At 36.3% G+C, this 17537-nt stretch overlaps 1 long non-coding RNA gene across 1 annotated transcript; it reads left to right on the top strand.

Moving 5' to 3' along the window:
• The first annotated feature begins 13293 nt into the window (after positions 1–13293).
• LOC131646364 (uncharacterized) lies at positions 13294–16549 on the top strand. Its single transcript, XR_009297434.1, has 5 exons — positions 13294–13592; positions 13694–14020; positions 14143–14787; positions 15206–15773; positions 16252–16549. It is a non-coding gene; the product is annotated as an uncharacterized LOC131646364 (long non-coding RNA).
• The last annotated feature ends 988 nt before the right edge of the window (positions 16550–17537 follow it).

Here is a 17537-nt window from a genome sequence, read left to right as displayed (position 1 = left end):
AAAACATGGCACAAAACCATTATCAATGGGGAGGAGAACGAGCTGCTCTAGAGAAAACTCAAACCAAAGGAGGAATGTACGAAGTAAGTGGTATAGACCGCGTTAACGCTAAAGTAGACGCTTTAACTCAAAAGATCGAGGACTTAACCATCACTCCTTCAGCCACCGCGACTGTTGTAGCACCTAACTACGAGATTTGTGGATTAACTGGACATGTTGTTGCCGAATGTCAACTCTTGACTGGTATTCCATCTGATCAAGTAAACTACGCTCAAGGAAACCCTTACTCTAACACGTACAACCCTGGATGGAAGAACCATCCAAACTTTTCATACAAGAACAACAATGCGTTGTACGCGCCTGGACAAGCACCTGCTGTCCCACCTGGTTATCAAAAAGCGCCTGTAGCTGCTCAAAACGCCCCTAGGAAGTCAAATCTAGAAATCATGATGGAAAACTTCATAGCTTTCCAACAACAAACCAACAAAGACTTCCTAAATCAAAATATTCATAATAGTGAGCAACTAAAACAATTATCAAACAAAGTAGATGCTTTAGCTACACATAACAAGATGCTAGAGACACAAATCTCACAAGTGGCTAAACAACAAGCACCTATTGCTGCCCCTGCTGGCACGTTTCCTGCTCAACCACAACCTAACCCTAAAGGACATGCGAACGCGATTACACTGCAAAGTGGAACGAACTACGATGGACCTATCGAACCTAGAACTCAAAACGTACCCATGTCACAACAAGAGCCAAAGGAAACAAAAAAGACATCAACTGATGATCAAACTGCTAAAACAAATGAAAATGACACCGAAGTGGAGCCTGAAAAATAAAAACCTTATGTTCCACCACCACCATATAGGCCACCAATTCCTTACCCTCAGAGATCAGCTAAATCTAAAACCAAAGCGCAATTTAAAAGATTTGTAGAACTTCTGAAACAATTAAACATAACCATACCTTTCACAGAAGCTATAACTCAGATGCCTTCGTATGCTAATTCTTAAAAGAAATTCTATCAAACAAAAAGAAACTCGAGGATAACGAGACTGTAACACTTACCGCTAAATGTAGCGCTATCATTCAAAACAACATGCCTCCCAAACTAAAAGATCCTGGTAGTTTTTCCATACCCTGTGTAATAGGAAAGACTATTATAGAAAAAGCCTTGTGCGACTTAGGAGCCAGTGTTAGTTTGATGCCCCTTTCAACTTATAAGAAACTAAATCTAGGTGAGCTTAAAACAACGAGAATGTCTCTTCAACTAGCTGACCGTTCAGTTAAATACCATGTAGGAATGTTGGAAAATATCCCTGTGCATGTAGGTTAATTGTACATCCCAACTGACTTCATCATAATTGATATCCAAGAAGATTCTAACATCCCAATCATATTAGGAAGACCATTCTTAGCAACTGTTGGTGCAATTATAGACGTTAAACGAGGAAAGCTTACCTTCGAAGTCGGAGAAGAGAAGATTGAATTCATTCTTTCTTAATTCCTGAAAGCACCTTCTATAGTTGATACATTCTGTTCTGCTGACATCCTCGATGAGTGTGTAAATGAAATAAAATCCGAACCACATAAGGAAACCGAGATCCTAAGAAATCCTATACCGCCTATTCTTGAAGACGACAACTGGCGTGAGGAATATCAAGATAACCACCTAAGTAAATGTCTAGCATTAACTCCTGATCCTATACCTGGACCAAAGAAACCTACTATAGAACTTAAAACACTACCTACTGACCTAAGGTACGAATTCCTAGACGAAGAACTTAACCGACCTGTCATAGTTAATGTCGATTTAGGATAAACCGAAATCGAAAAACTACTCACTGTCCTAAGAAAATACCCAACTGCTCTAGGATATAACATATCAGATCTGAAAGGAATAAGTCCTTCTCTCTGTATGCACCGCATTATGCTCAAAGAAGATTGCAAAACCTCTAGAGAGCATCAGAGGAGAATCAATCCCATCATGAGCGATGTTGTTAAAAAGGAAATTCAAAAACTATTAGAAGCCGGAATCATATATCCTATATCTGATAGTAAATGGGTTAGTCCTGTTCATGTCGTACCTAAGAAAGGAGGAGTCACCGTAATCACTAACGCAAAAGGCGAATCTGTAGCACAACGGACCCAAACTGGATGGAGAATGTGCATCGATTATAGGAAGTTAAACAAAGCCACTCGCAAAGATCATTTCCCTTTACCGTTCATAGATCAAATGCTCGAGCGCTTGGCCAAACACTCACATTTCTGTTATCTAGATGGATACTCTGGATTTTTCCAAATTCCTATTCACCCTGACGACCAATAAAAGACCACATTTACATGTCCTTATGGTACGTTCGCTTATAGACGAATGCCTTTCGGACTTTGCAATGCACCCGCAACCTTCCAGAGATGCATGATGGCAATATTTGCCGATTTCCTGGATGGGATAATGGAAGTCTTTATGGACGACTTCTCTGTCTGTGGAGAAAGTTTTGAAGCATGTTTAGCAAACCTTGAATTAGTGCTCAAATGATGTGTAAGCGTCAACCTAGTACTCAATTGGGAAAAATGCCACTTCATGGTTCGACAAGGAATCGTACTTGGACACAATGTGTCCGATAGAGGAATCGAAGTGGATAAGGCAAAAATTGATATCATTGAAAACCTTCAACCTCCCAAAACCGTTAGAGAAATAAGAAGCTTTCTAGGACATGCCGGATTTTACCGACGTTTTATTAAAGTTTTCTCTAAAATAACCAAGCCCTTAACTGAGTTACTAATGAAAGATGCTGAATTCATCTTTAACGAAAAATGCGCTGAAGCGTTTCAAAAACTTAAACAAGCATTAATCTCTGCGCTGATTATGCAACCTCCCGACTGGAGTGAACCTTTCGAAATAATGTGCGACGCAAGCGATTATGCTATAGGAGCTGTTTTAGGCCAACAAAAAGATAAGAAACTCCATGTCATATACTATGCGAGTAGAACCCTAGACGAAGCTCAAATGAATTACGCCACGACAGAAAAGGAACTATTAGCTGTTGTTTTCGCGTTAGACAAATTCCGTTCCTACTTGGTAGGAGCCAAAATCATCATATACACTGACCATGCTGCTATTAGGTACCTTCTAACTAAGAAAGACGCCAAGCCTAGATTATTAAGATGGATCATTTTATTACAAGAATTCGATTTAGAAATTAAAGATAAAAAGGGAACCGAAAATGTTGTAGCCGATCATCTTTCTCGACTCGAAAATCTGAAACCCGAACAAGTACCAATCGATGACGATTTCCCTTACAAAAGACTCATCGCTCAGTTGGAAGCTAACGAGATAGAACCATATTATCCAACCATTGAATCCAACAACTTCGTAGAAGTGGCTTTAGCTCGCTCTGCCACACCTTGGTACGCAGCTTTCGTAAACTACCTAGCCGCTAATGTTCTCCCGCCTGATCTAACATACCAACTGTAATTGCAATCTTCTCAAGCATATTTTGTTTTGATGAAGACAATGTGGACATCAAGCTTTCATAAAAGGATGTGCAAAAAGTATTTCAAATCTTAAAGCAAATATACATCATTTCAAAGTCTTGAAGAAATTGTGAAGATTCAAAACCGAGCTAAAGCGTCAAAGGTATAAACAATACTCACTTTGACATATAATTGTTTACAAATACATTTCCATGCATATCATAAACATACTACAAGTTTCTTTTTTTAAAAAGTTCATTTAAAACCTTTTTCAAAAGTAAAATCTCAAAATAAGGTTTTAGGAACCGGGTTGTCTCTATGGGGGAACCGGTTCCCAGCATTCTGCATTTTCTCAATTCTGTGTTTTACTACTGGGAACCGGGTTGTCCCTAGGCGGGAACCGGTTCCCAAGTTCAAAATTCAAATAATTCTGCTGTAACGTTCAGCAGGAACCGGGTTGTCCCAGGCAGGAACTGGTTCCTACTGAACTAGTGTGTTTTTCCATTGCATGATTTCATTCAAACGAAATTGTTTTCTTACCACTTGATCATTATATTGTTTCATGGAAAAACAACCTTTAAAAGAGGTGTTTAACACATTATAAATACTACATCTTTCATAATCATAAAACACCTTCTTTATTAACAATTCATAAACTATATATTCTTCATCTTTCAATATTTCCAAGTGTTCATCAAATCATCATTTTCAAGTGAAACTTTTTATACACATTTTCATAGAGAAATTATTCAAAGTTTCATGCATACATTGTGAACACTTATATTCATTTTGAGAATTGTTTACTTGAAGAAGAAGATAAATCCAAGATTGATATTGCTCTCCATACTTCATCTAAAAACTCTTGTATAAATTCAAAGAATATTGTTTCCTTACTATCCAGGATTGTTGGAAGTAAGTGGTGTGTTTGAAGAGGATTGTTCTTCATTCACATTAGTGTTGATTGATCTTAAAGGTGTTAAGAACCTTTGATCACCCTATAGGTTAGATAGTAAGCATAGGCTTGTACAATCATTCTAACTATAGTGAAATCTCTTTCGTGTTTGAAAGGGGACTGGAGTACTCTCAGATTGTGAGGGGAACCAGTATATATCGTTGTGTTATATACCTTTCCGCATTTTACCACTTTCATCACCATTACCAAGAAAAAGATAAAAACCATCCAAAACCTTCAAACACTTAAACAAAAATTGTTAGAAGTATTCTCATTAAACCGATTAAGTTTTGAAAACCTAATTCACCCCCCCCCCTCTTAGGCATATCTGATACTTACATTTGGCATCAGAGCAAGTTATAGGTAACTTGTTCCTAAAGATCCAAAATGGCTTCCGCAAATCTGGTTTTCAAAGATGGTGGTTCTAACAACAAGCCTCCATTGTTTTGTGGTGAATATTTTGACTTTTGGAAAATCCGAATGAAGGCTCATCTAGAAGCACAAGGAGAAGAAGTTTGGGAGGCTGTCCTACAAGGTCCTCATGTCCCTATAACGGTCGTTAATGGTGTTGGATCGGAGAAACCTAAAGCGTCATGGGATGATAATGATAGAAAAAGGGTTCTTGCTGACAAAAAGGCGGTCAATCTTCTTCAAGGTGCTCTTAGTATGGATGAATTTTTCCGAGTATCGGCATGTACAACATCAAAGGAAATATGGGATACTCTTGTAGAAACTCATGAAGGTACCACTGAAGTTAAAAGATCAAGATTGAATACTCTAAGTCAAGAGTACGAACTGTTCAGAATGAATCCCGGAGAAACTATTCTCGATTTGCAAAAACGATTCGTACATTTGACAAATCACTTGAAGGCACTTGGTAAGACCCTTACTACCGAAGAACTTAATCTTAAAGTGCTCAGATCTTTGACAAGGGAGTGGCAACCAAAAGTGACGGCGATATCCGAAAAGAAAAATCTGTCAAAATTAACTTCCGCAACATTATTTGGAAAGCTTCAAGAATATGAAACAGAACTTGGAAGATTGGAAAAACATGAGAACTTAGAGAAGAAATCCAAAGGCATTGCACTAAAGGTAGATTCAAAGGAAAGCCAAATGAAAGATGCATCAGATGAAGATGAAAACTTCTTGCTTCTTGTAAAAAGGTTAGGAAAATTCTTTGGTAATAAAAATAATATTGATAATGCTAACTATGTCAAAAGAAAGAAATTCTCAAAGCATAAGGATAAAGAAGCATCCACTTCATCACAAGAAGTTACATGCTATGAATGTGGGAAACAAGGACACATAAATCCGGAATGTCCAAAGCTTTCGAAGAAGAATGGATTCAAAGGCAAAAAGGAGTTCAAAAATAAAAAAGCCTACATATCATGGGAAGATAATGAAGTAAGTTCCTCATCAGACTCCGATAGTGATGAAAGTGCAAACCTAGCACTAATGGCATCACACCACTCAGACGATGAAGAAGGCGAGGTTAGTTATGATGATTCTCTTTTTGATAATGGTGCACAAGGTGCAATAGATGAATTATTAAAAGAATGCAAAATTCTCTATAAAACTATCTCATCTCAAAAGAAAATAATATCATCTTTAGAAGAGAAGGTTAAGATAATTGAAGAAGAACATAAAGATGACAAAGAAAAAATGATTAGTGTTCAAGAAGATAATGTTGCAAGCAAGAATTGTGAATCACTTTCCTTCCAAATTGTCCAATTAAAACGTGTTTTAGAAAGATATGAAAAGGCGCAAATTAGATTGGAAAATGTTATTAGCACACAAAGATACTCCAATGATAAAAGCGGACTTGGCTTTTCTAAATTTGATAAACCAAGTTCCAACAAGACTATCTTTGTCAAGGCTAGTAACCAACCAATTCAAGAGAAAGTGAAAAAGGCTAAAGTAATGCAACATTATCCTAAAAGGAAGAACTTTGTTAAGAAGAAATCTTATCCTCCTAGATATAGAAGTAACTTTGAACCTACTTGTTTTTATTGTGGTATTATTGGTCACACACCCAATGCTTGTTATGTAAGAAACTTTAGTGTACCTAGTGGACATTATGTATGGGTGAAGAAAGGAACTAACTATGATGGACCCAAAGCCACTTGGGTACCTAACAAAACTTAATTTATTTTGTAGGCATGCTTGAAGACCACTTCAAACCTATGGTATCTAGATAGTGGTTGTTCAAAGCATATGACGGGAGATCTAAACCAATTTTCAGATCTAAGGCTAAAGGCCAAGGGTTTTGTCACTTATGGAGACAACAATAAGGGAAGAATTCTTGGCAAAGGCAAAGTTGGTGCACCACCTTTCACATCCATTGAAGATGTTCTTTATGTTGAAGGACTAAAGCATAATCTTCTTAGTATTAGCCAACTTTGTGACAAAGGCTTCAAGATCAAATTCACTAAGGAGGAATGCTTGATCATCGATGAAGTCACCAATGAGGTAAAACTCAAAGGTACAAGAATTAATAACATTTTTATGATTTCTTTAAATGATTTATCTTTGAAAGTAAAATGTCTTTTGGTAAACAATAATGAATCATGGCTATGGCATAAAAGAGCAGCCCATATTCATATGGATCATTTAAATAAGTTAACCAAACATGATCTTGTTATTGGCTTACCTAAGATAAAGTTTGTCAAAGATAAATTATGTGATGCTTGTCAAAAGGGAAAGCAAACCAAATCATCTTTCAAGCCAAAGAATGTGGTGACTACAACAAGACCACTTCAACTATTTCATATGGATTTATTTGGTCCATCAAGGACAAGAAGCTTCGGAGGTAATGTATATGCTTTAGTTATTGTTGATGATTATTCTAGATATTCTTGGACTTTATTTCTTGTGCAGAAAAGTGACGCTTTTAAAGCCTTTAAGAAGTATGCAAAACAAATCCAAAATGAAAAGTCATTAAAGATTGTATCCATTAGAAGTGATCATGGTGGAGAGTTTCAAAATGCATCATTTGAAGAATTTTGTGAAGAACATGGTATCTCTCATAATTTTTCAGCACCAAGAACTCCACAACAAAATGGAGTAGTTGAAAGGAAAAATAGGTTTCTAGTGGAACTTGCAAGAACAATGCTTAGTGATGCAAATCTTCCTAAATACTTTTGAGAGGATGCGGTTAGTACGGCATGTTATGTTGGAAATCGAGTAATCATTAGACCTATCTTAAAGAAGACTCCATTTGAACTCTTCAAAGGAAGAAAGCCAAACATTGCTCACTTTCACATTTTTGGATGCAAGTGCTTTGTTCTCAACAATGACAAAGACAATCTTGGTAAGTTTGATGAGAAATCCGACGAAGGTATATTTCTTGGTTATTCTCTTTCTAGTAAAGCATATAGAATTTATAATAAAAGAACTTTAACTATTGAAGAATCTATGCATGTATCTTTTGATGAGACTAACACCTCTGTGGAGGAAATAGTTGTTTGTGATGATGATGATCCTTTAGATTTACCCCCGGAAGAACTTTCAAATGATACAATTGTGAAGGCACCGGAAGTTCAACAAGAAAGTGTTCAACAAGAAAGTGTACAACAAGAATTAAACACCAATGATCTACCAAAAGAATGGAGAACTCATAGAGATCATCCTATTGATAAAGTTATTGGTGATATTAGCCAAGGAGTTGCAACAAGATTAAATCTCAAAGATGCTTGCTTACACATGGCTTTTGTTTCTTAAATTGAACCTTCCAAAGTTGATGAATCCTTAGGAGATGATCAATGGATAAATGCAATGCAAGAAGAATTAAATCAATTCGAGAGAAATCAAGTTTGGGAACTTGTTCCTAGACCAAGTAATAAACACATCATAGGTACTCGATGGGTGTTTACGAACAAACTTGATGAGAATGGTATAATTGTTCGAAACAAAGCAAGATTGGTGGCCCAAGGTTACAATCAAGAAGAAGGAATTGACTTCGAAGAAACATTTGCTCCGGTTGCAAGGTTAGAAGCAATTCGTCTCTTACTTGCTTATGCATGTTCATTAAATTTTCAGCTTTATCAAATGGACATCAAGAGCGCATTCTTGAATGGCTACATCAATGAAGAAGTCTATGTAAAACAACCCCCAGGATTTGAAGACTTCAAGAATCCTTCACATGTCTTTAAGTTGAGAAAGGCTCTTTATGGCTTAAAGCAAGCACCTAGAGCATGGTATGATAGACTTAGCAATTTTTTGTGTGAAAAGGGTTTTGAAAAGGGTAAGGTTGACAAAACTTTGTTCATTAAGAAAATCAAAAGTAACACTTTATTGGTTCAAGTCTATGTTGATGATATCATTTTTGGATCGACTAACAAAGAAATGTGTGAGGAATTCTTATTGATGATGCAAGGAGAATTCGAGATGTCTATGATGGGAAAGATGAACTACTTTCTTGGACTACAAATTAAGCAACTCAAAGATGGAATCTTTATCAATCAATCCAAATATTGTAAAGAATTATTGAAGAAGTTTGATATGGATAACTGTAAAGCAATGAATACTCCAATGGGCTCCGGTACATATGTTGATCAAGATGAATCCGGTACTCCAATTGATATTACTAAATATCGAGGTATGATTGGTTCTTTATTGTATTTGACGGCAAGCCGTCCTGATATAATGTTCAGTGTATGTCTTTATGCTCGCTTTCAAGCAAATCCAAAGGAATCACATCTTATGGAGGTTAAAAGGATCATGAAGTATCTCAAAGGAACAACCAACGTTGGCCTATGGTATCCTAAAGGTAGTATTTGCAATTTAATTGGTTATTCAGACGCGGATTATGCAGGTTGTAAAACTGATCGTAAAAGCACAAGTGGTACTTGTCACATTCTTGGAAATGCATTAGTATCATGGGCTTGTAAAAAGAAAGCATGTGTTGCTCTTAGCACGGCCGAAGCAGAATACATAGCAGCGGGTAGTTGTTGTGCACAAATTCTTTGGCTTAAGCAACAACTTCGTGACTACGGACTTGATCTCGGATGCATTCCTCTTCGATGCGACAACACAAGTGCAATTAATATCACAAAAAATTCGGTCATGCATTCAAGAACCAAACACATAGACATTCGACATCATTTTCTCCGAGACCATGTCCTTCAAGGAGATGTCAAAGTAACATTTGTGGATACTCATAACCAACTTGCAGATATCTTCACCAAGCCTCTTCCAAAAGAATCGTTTTATAAAATTCGACGAGAGCTTGGAATTTTAGATGAAGGTGATGTTTAAATGTGTTCTTCATTATCATAAATCAAAGGTACACATTTCTAACATTTTATGTGTCAAAAAGTACTTTATGAATGTTCATATATTATGTATTGATGTTTATGTATGATATATATGCTTTCTAATTCATAAAAATCAAGTTTTTGGACTTTTTCTGTCCAGGAACCGTTCCCATGTAGGGAGGAACCGGCTCCCCATAGTAAAAACCAGAGGCAGTGTTTTGGTGTGCTTCAGGAACCGGTTCCCATGTGGGACGAACCGGTTCCCACGTAGATTTTCCAGTGTTTTGCTTATTTTTTGGCTGTTACGTGAATAGATGTGTGGCTACTATTTTTTTGCTCATTCTTTTTTATGTATTTATTTTACTTTAATACATACTATATCTCTTAACACCACAAAATTACTCTCATTTACTCACATTCACTCTCATTCACCATTCATCTTCATCTTCTCCAAACCCTTCCATCTCCATTGTCAAACCCTATTAAAACTCCATTATCTCACCATAACTCACAAATTTAAATTACCCACTACCTCAAAACTCTATATAATCCTCCACTTTTTCACACATTTCACTCAAATCATCTTCCACTCTCAAAATCCAAAAATCCCAAACCAAACCCTAACTCTCAATCCTTTTCAACCATGGCACCAAGAGCTACAAGGAATGCAAATAGGAAGAACAAGGTTGGTGAAACAAGTGAGGAGCATCAAGAGATTCATCCAACTGTCAAGAGTCGGAGACTCACCTTCAACACGCGTAGTCGGAATCTCCTTCCGGCAAAGTATGGTAACCTCCCTGACTTTCCTAATCATAGCTTCAATTTTCCGGCTAGGCTAGCTAATGCAGGGGTATATAATTTTGTGCTTGACCATGGTGAATATTACCCGGATTTGGTTAGAGAGTTTTACCATAACCTTAAGATAGTGACCAATGATTTTGATGATTTCACTTTGTTGTCTGAAGTTTCAAGAAAAGAAATATGTTTAGATGTTGAGGAATTCGGGAAAGTGTTAGGAATTCTATATAAGGGTTTAGTGCTCCTTCAAGGTAACATTCCGGAAGATTGGCTACCATATAGCAAGATTGATGTTTTTGTTGATATGTGCCGACCTACTCAACGTGATACGGTTCGCCAACAACTTGCTACCAAGTTCAACATGTTTGGTTCAAGTTTATCGGTAAGTGATAGGATGCTCCATCCTATCATTGCTTATGTTTTGTTTCCAAAGAATTCTAACCATTCCAGGATCAATGAGTTTGAATTGATGGTCTTGGTTGCTCTAAGACATGGCATTGAAGTGAATTGGGCTCTTTCAATTATGCACCACATGCAACTTATGGCTTCTCTTAAAGGAGGCTTACCATATGCAAGGGCAATTTCTCACATTGTTCGGAATGCCGGTGTCCTTCTCCAAAGGGAACCGAAGAAAACTATGGATGAGCAAGAGTGTGCTATCACCACCGCAACCGCTCTTAAGAATACCGGAATTGTTACGAATCGTGAAGGTAGATTCTTCTACAAAATTGACTTTGAGCCAACCGAGCCACAATTCCCTCAACCTCCCGAAGGTGGCTATACAATGGAGATGATGTTCAACAAGCTTTGCTCCATTCAAACCTTCATTGATAACAACAAGCGGGAAAACAACTATGAGCATAATCTTATGAGGAGACAAATGCGTGAAATTCAACGCACTCAACGGTGCATCTTGGCCCATTATGAAGAAGAAGAAGGAAGTGAAGAGGAAGATGAACAAGATGATGATGATGAAAAGCAAATGAATGAAAGTGATTAATTATGTTTTACTTTCTATGTTATGTTTTAATTGTTCGTTTTTATATCTATGCTTTCTAGACAATGTTCTATTTATGTTTTGTGATGTTTAGGATCATTTATTTGTGTTTTATGTTGTAATCGTAAAAAACTACGTATCGTATCGTTTATGTGTGTTATGTTTATGTTATTTTAAAATTGTGTTATGTTTATGTTTCATATCTATTCTTTCTTTTTCCCCATCCTTTTTGATAATAACAAAGGGGGAGAAGAATATGCATGTGTTTTGTTGTTGTTTTGATTCAAAGAAAAATGCAGGCCATAGTTAAAAAACTATCAAATGAACTCATCACCATAAATCAAAGAAGAAATCATGGATTTAGGGGGAGTCTCTAACATAGGGGGAGCCTTGCATTGTTCAACATAGTTTCAAAGCACAAAACAACTTTTTCAAAAACATTTCAAGACTTGGTTGTCATCATCAAAAAGGGAGAGAATGTAATTGCAAGCTTCTCAAGCATATTTTGTTTTGATGAAGACAATGTGGACATCAAGCTTTCATAAAAGGATGTGCAAAAATTATTTCAAATCTTAAAGCAAATATACATCATTTCAAAGTCTTGAAGAAATTGTGAAGATTCAAAATCGAGCTAAAGCGTCAAAGGTATAAACAATACTCACTTTGACATATATTTGTTCACAAATACATTTCCATGCATATCATAAACATACTACAAGTTTCTTTTTTTTAAAAGTTCATTTAAAACCTTTTTCAAAAGTAAAATCTCAAAATAAGGTTTTAGGAACCGGGTTGTCTCTATGGGGGAACCGGTTACAAGCATTCTGCATTTTCTCAATTCTGTGTTTTACTACTAGGAACCGGGTTGTCCCTAGGTGGGACCCGGTTCCCAAGTTCAAAATTCAAATAATTCTGCTGTAACGTTCAGCAGGAACCGGGTTGTCCCAGGCAGGAACCGGTTCCTACTGAACGAGTGTGTTTTTCCATTGCATGATTTCATTCAAACGAAATTGTTTTCTTACCACTTGATCATTACATTGTTTCATGGAAAAATAACCGTTCAAAGAGGTGTTTAACACATTATAAATACTACATCTTTCATAATCATAAAACACCTTCTTTATTAACAATTCATAAACTATATATTCTTCATCTTTCAATATTTCCAAGTGTTCATCAAATCATAATTTTCAAGTGAAACTTTTATATACACATTTTCATAGAGAAATTATTCAAAGTTTCATGCATACATTGTGAACACTTATATTCATTTTGAGAATTGTTTACTTGAAGAAGAAGATCAATCCATGATTGATATTGCTCTCCATACTTCATCTAAAAACTCTTGTATAAATTCAAAGAATATTGTTTCCTTACTATCCAGGATTGTTGGAAGTAAATGGTGTGTTTGAAGAGGATTTTTCTTCATTCCACTACTAGAAATTTGGCCTACGGCCACGCTAAAATTTTCCACAGCTCAGAAACTGTGGCCACATATATGATTTGGCCATGGTTATCAAAGCGTAGACGTATGTTATAGAATATTGAATCCGGAGTGTAAAACTGTGGCATGTACTTCAATTGCCACGGTTATAGAACTGCAGATATTTTAAGCCGCAAGGAAAAACCGCGGCCTTATAATTTTGACTAAAAACTTTGGCCCAACTCCAAAAATTTAGTGCCCGCCATGTTTTCCCTCTTTTCTTTTTGTTTCCCTCTTTCTCTTGTTTTATACTTATTTTATTTTTTTAAAAACTAAAAAGAAAAATAACTAAAACAAATAAACATAAAGGGGGATTAGGGTTAAGTGACGGGATTCTTCTCCTCTCCCTCTCACGATCGTGAAGCAGCAACAGCGCCGCGGAAAGCCTTTCTCCTCCAACGGAACCGACATCACCACACAGCCACCGTGAATTATCACCTCTCATCTCGACTCTCTTCTATCTCTGGTCTCCACGCGTTCTCAATCTCTCTCTCTTCTCAAATCCCATGTTCTCTCTCGGTTCTCTCAGATCAATCGAAATCACGCCTTTACTGATCAGAGAAGCTTTGACGGCTTCCTCCACGGCGGCGAGACAGAAGATAAAAAACAAAGTTCACCACTCAGGTACGTCTTCGACTTTTACGCTTTGTTTTCTCCATATCAAATTTCCTCCTCTTTTGCTTCTGAGTTTGAATCGTCTTTTTTGTTTTTCGTCTTTGTTCCAGTTGTTGATACGTGGATGGAGTTGATGCGGGTTGAAGGTTCCTTCTGAGTTTGTGAAGACTTGAAGGATCGATCGAAGAAGATGAAGAGGGTATGTCGTTTTCTTTTTCTTCTGCAAATTGATGAATGGTGACTGAAGGTTAAAGAAAAACGGTTATGGCGAAAGGTTGAATGAAGATTGGATCGAGAGAGATGGGGTAAAGGGAAGGATTTCTGTTAGAGGTTGTTATGAGGTGAATTTGAGAGAAGGTGTGAAGTATGAAGAAAAGTCAAGGTTGAAGATGAGAGAGAGCAGAAGAATCGATGGAGGGAGAATGATTCGGTTACAGGTTCTCCTCTCAATTTTCTTTTTCTGATAGTTTTTCTTCAAATTTTTGTTATGCTGATTTTTTGTACAAGGATTTGAGGGAACTGAATCAAAGTTGAGGGCCTTTTCTGTGTATTTTTGTAGGTGAGTGTGTATGAAGATTTTTGTATGTTTGAGAAAAGTTTTTGCAGAGAGTATCATCTGTTTTTCTTCTCTGCAGAGGTAGGGTTTAAAAGGAAGTTTTGGTGTATGGTGTGTGTTGCAGATGGGATACTGAGAGGTATTTATTAGTAGAACAACTTTTTGATGTGATTTATAAGCATCTTGATCAGGGTAGCATGTCTAGCATTTCAATGCCAAGGTGAGTGTTTCTGTTTTTATCCATTTTATAATTTTAATGAAGAATCTTTTGGTAGTTTAAGATGATCCTAATGAACATTCTACTCAGGGGTGATGGAAATAAGAATGTTAAATCTGGAACTTTGAGTAGCTCACAATGTGGCTTAGTGGAACTTGAAGCGGTTTTATTTGTTTTGAGCAGGATACCCACTTAAATTTGGGCTTCTCTTTATCTTTAGGCAATCATAGTTGAATCAGTTGTGATTATGGTATTCTTACAATCCAAGAGTTCCTCTAACAATTTTTTATTTAGATACTCAAACTCCAACTTCTTCACCAGTTGACTGTACCAAGCCAAACTTTAGCATTGTGCCTAGTCGAATCTCAGATTTGTGCTGCAAATTTTCCCCATGGCTTTTATTCGTACTCCTTTATGCTTTATTTGCTTCGGTAATTCATCTTCATTTATCTTTTTCTTCATTTCATCTTCCATTGTGAAATTATTTATATTTAATGATGTAATTATTTATATATTGCGGCTTATGTAGATGCATGATATCTGTTGTCAATAGTCTAAACTGATACATTATCTTGCACACGTTTTTTGATTTTTGGCTTATTGTTCTTATTAGGTATTTCTTGAGTTAATTAGATGTTAAGTGCATTGCAAGTTCAGTATATTTAGATATTATTTTAAGTGCAATCGACCAACGTATTTACATTGTGGAGATTTTGTAGTTACACTTGTGTTGAGATTGACATGTTTTTACCATGTGCAAAGTTATTACCCAAGTGTTAAATTAGCTTGTCCAGTAGTTTCACAACTTATTTCATGCATCTTAATTAATTTTATGAATGTGATTTTCAGGACATTGCACAAGAAGCTGTGAAGAAGACAGAAAACTAGATGGATGTTTAAAAACTGACGAAAGCAGCACTGAGTCATTCTACCTGTTCATGAAGAATGGAAAGCCACTGCTCTATATTCAAAAAGTCTAGATACACAGGTAATGCTCCAAAAGTTGAGAGAAGCGCAACAGGAAGATTAGCATGGTTGAACAAGTGTGTTAGGTCATGGACATTGTTTTAAAACCCTGAATAAATGTAGTTGCTTTTTAAGCTTTTTGTTTTGGTTTTAGATTAGCATGGTTGATCTAGTGTTTTGGTCATTTGTTTGCAGGAGAGCGTAGAGAATGGATCTGCTGGAAAATTTGTTGATTGCATTCTATCACTGAAATGGTTTCATGAGTCCAAGCAGAAGAACAACCAGAGTGGACCCAGCAAACGCCTGAAATCTCCTTTAGTTATGCAATCAATTAGTAGAATGCAACGAAGAGCCACAACTGCATTACCCTGTGATGCATGCAGGCGCTTGGGTTTGTCTGCAACATCTGAAAATAAGCCTCCTTCTGAGAGTAGTTTTCAAACACGAGAAGGTTCAATTTCTCAATCTTATTAATTCATGTTAATATCTGATCCAGTTATTTTTTTCATTTGCCTTGTCATAAATTTTCAAAACCTAAACTCAAAGAACAAATAGCTGAAAATATTTTTGACTTGTGTACATTATGGGTTAATCTTCTACTTTAATTAATACTTCACCTTTTTCATTATTCACTCATTTCTTACCATTGGAAAAGCAATAAGTTAAGATATTTTGCTCCATAGCAGTTGACCAAAAAAGCATGTGTGTGCACTGTATATTTTGTTTTGATGTTTATCTATATAGATAAATTGTCCCTATATTCCCAATCTCAATTGGATAATTGTATTCATGCTATACAGATCAATCGTTTAGTTGGCTAAAGCAATGCTTTTTTTGTCTATACTCTAGTTCATTTAGTTTAATTTTTTATTTGATATTCTTGTAAATCTTGAAATTTGTTTTTTGCAACTTACTCTGGATTAATGCAGGACAAACCAACATTATTTAGATCATTTTACAAGTGGTTAAAACCTGGAGGTCAACTTCTAATTACTGATTACAACAAGGAGATGATCAAGACGAATATTAAGAAGTTGTGTTTTATATTATCTAGCTAGTTAGTTCTTAGAACTTTTGTTGTTATTTTGGGACGACTCTTTGAGAGAAACTTGCGTTTAATTTAGCTCTTGTTTTGAATCCCATGGTTGTTTTGAATTTGGGATGACATCAAAACTTAGTATCCAACTTATTAGTGGCACTACAAAAAAAACTTACTTTTGACGTTAATGTTATTTTGCTTGTAATTAATTAGATTCTAATCATCAATATTATTGTTAATTTTATATTAATTATATATATATATATATAATGACATATTTATGTAATGATACAGAAATAAACTGTGGCAAGATAAATGGTTTAGAAAGCATAACATATAACAACAGTTTTAAATATGTGGTCATAACCAAACCGTGGCTATATCCTGAACCAAAACTGTATCGTAAATGTTAAATTGAAACCGTGGCTTTACCATATAGCCACAGTTTTGAAGTCATGGCAAATACAAACCGCGGCCTAAATCAAGCTACCTAAACCGTGGCCTAAAAAAGCCACGGTTGTAAAAAAGGCGTGGTGTATACCAAAAAACCGTGGACTTTACTTTAGGCCACGGCCGCATACTCCACAGTTGGATTTCCGTGGCCAAACCGTGGCCTCAGCGTTACGCCACGGTTATTTTGCATATAGCCTCGATTTCTTGAGCGTGGCAGGAGACCTTTTTTTTGTAGTGTTCACATTAGTGTTGATTGATCTTAAAGGTGTTAAGAACCTTTGATCACCCTATAGGTTTGATAGTAAGCATAGGCTTGTACAATCATTCTAACTATAGTGAAATCTCTTTCGTGTTTGTAAGGGGACTGGAGTACTCTCGGATTGTGAGGGGAACCAGTATATATCGTTGTGTTCTTTACCTTTCCGCATTTTACCGCTTTCAACACCATTACCAAGAAAAAGATAAGAACCATCCAAAACCTTCAAACACTTAAACAAAAATTGTTAGAAGTATTCTCATTAAACCGATTAAGTTTTGAAAACCTAATTCACCCCCCCCCCTCTTAGGCATATCTGATACTTACACCAACAAAAGAAAAAGTTCTTCCACGACCTTAAACAATACTATTGGGACGACCCCCTCCTTTTCAAAAGAGGCCCCGATGGAATCTTTAGACGTTGTGTACCTGAGGAAGAGGTAGGAAGTATAATAACGCATTGCCAT

Source organism: Vicia villosa, linkage group LG2 (genome assembly GCF_029867415.1).
Source record: "Vicia villosa cultivar HV-30 ecotype Madison, WI linkage group LG2, Vvil1.0, whole genome shotgun sequence".
Classification (NCBI taxonomy): domain Eukaryota; kingdom Viridiplantae; phylum Streptophyta; class Magnoliopsida; order Fabales; family Fabaceae; genus Vicia; species Vicia villosa.
Note: the sequence above shows the minus strand (reverse complement) of the source record. Positions and strands in the feature narration are given on the sequence as shown.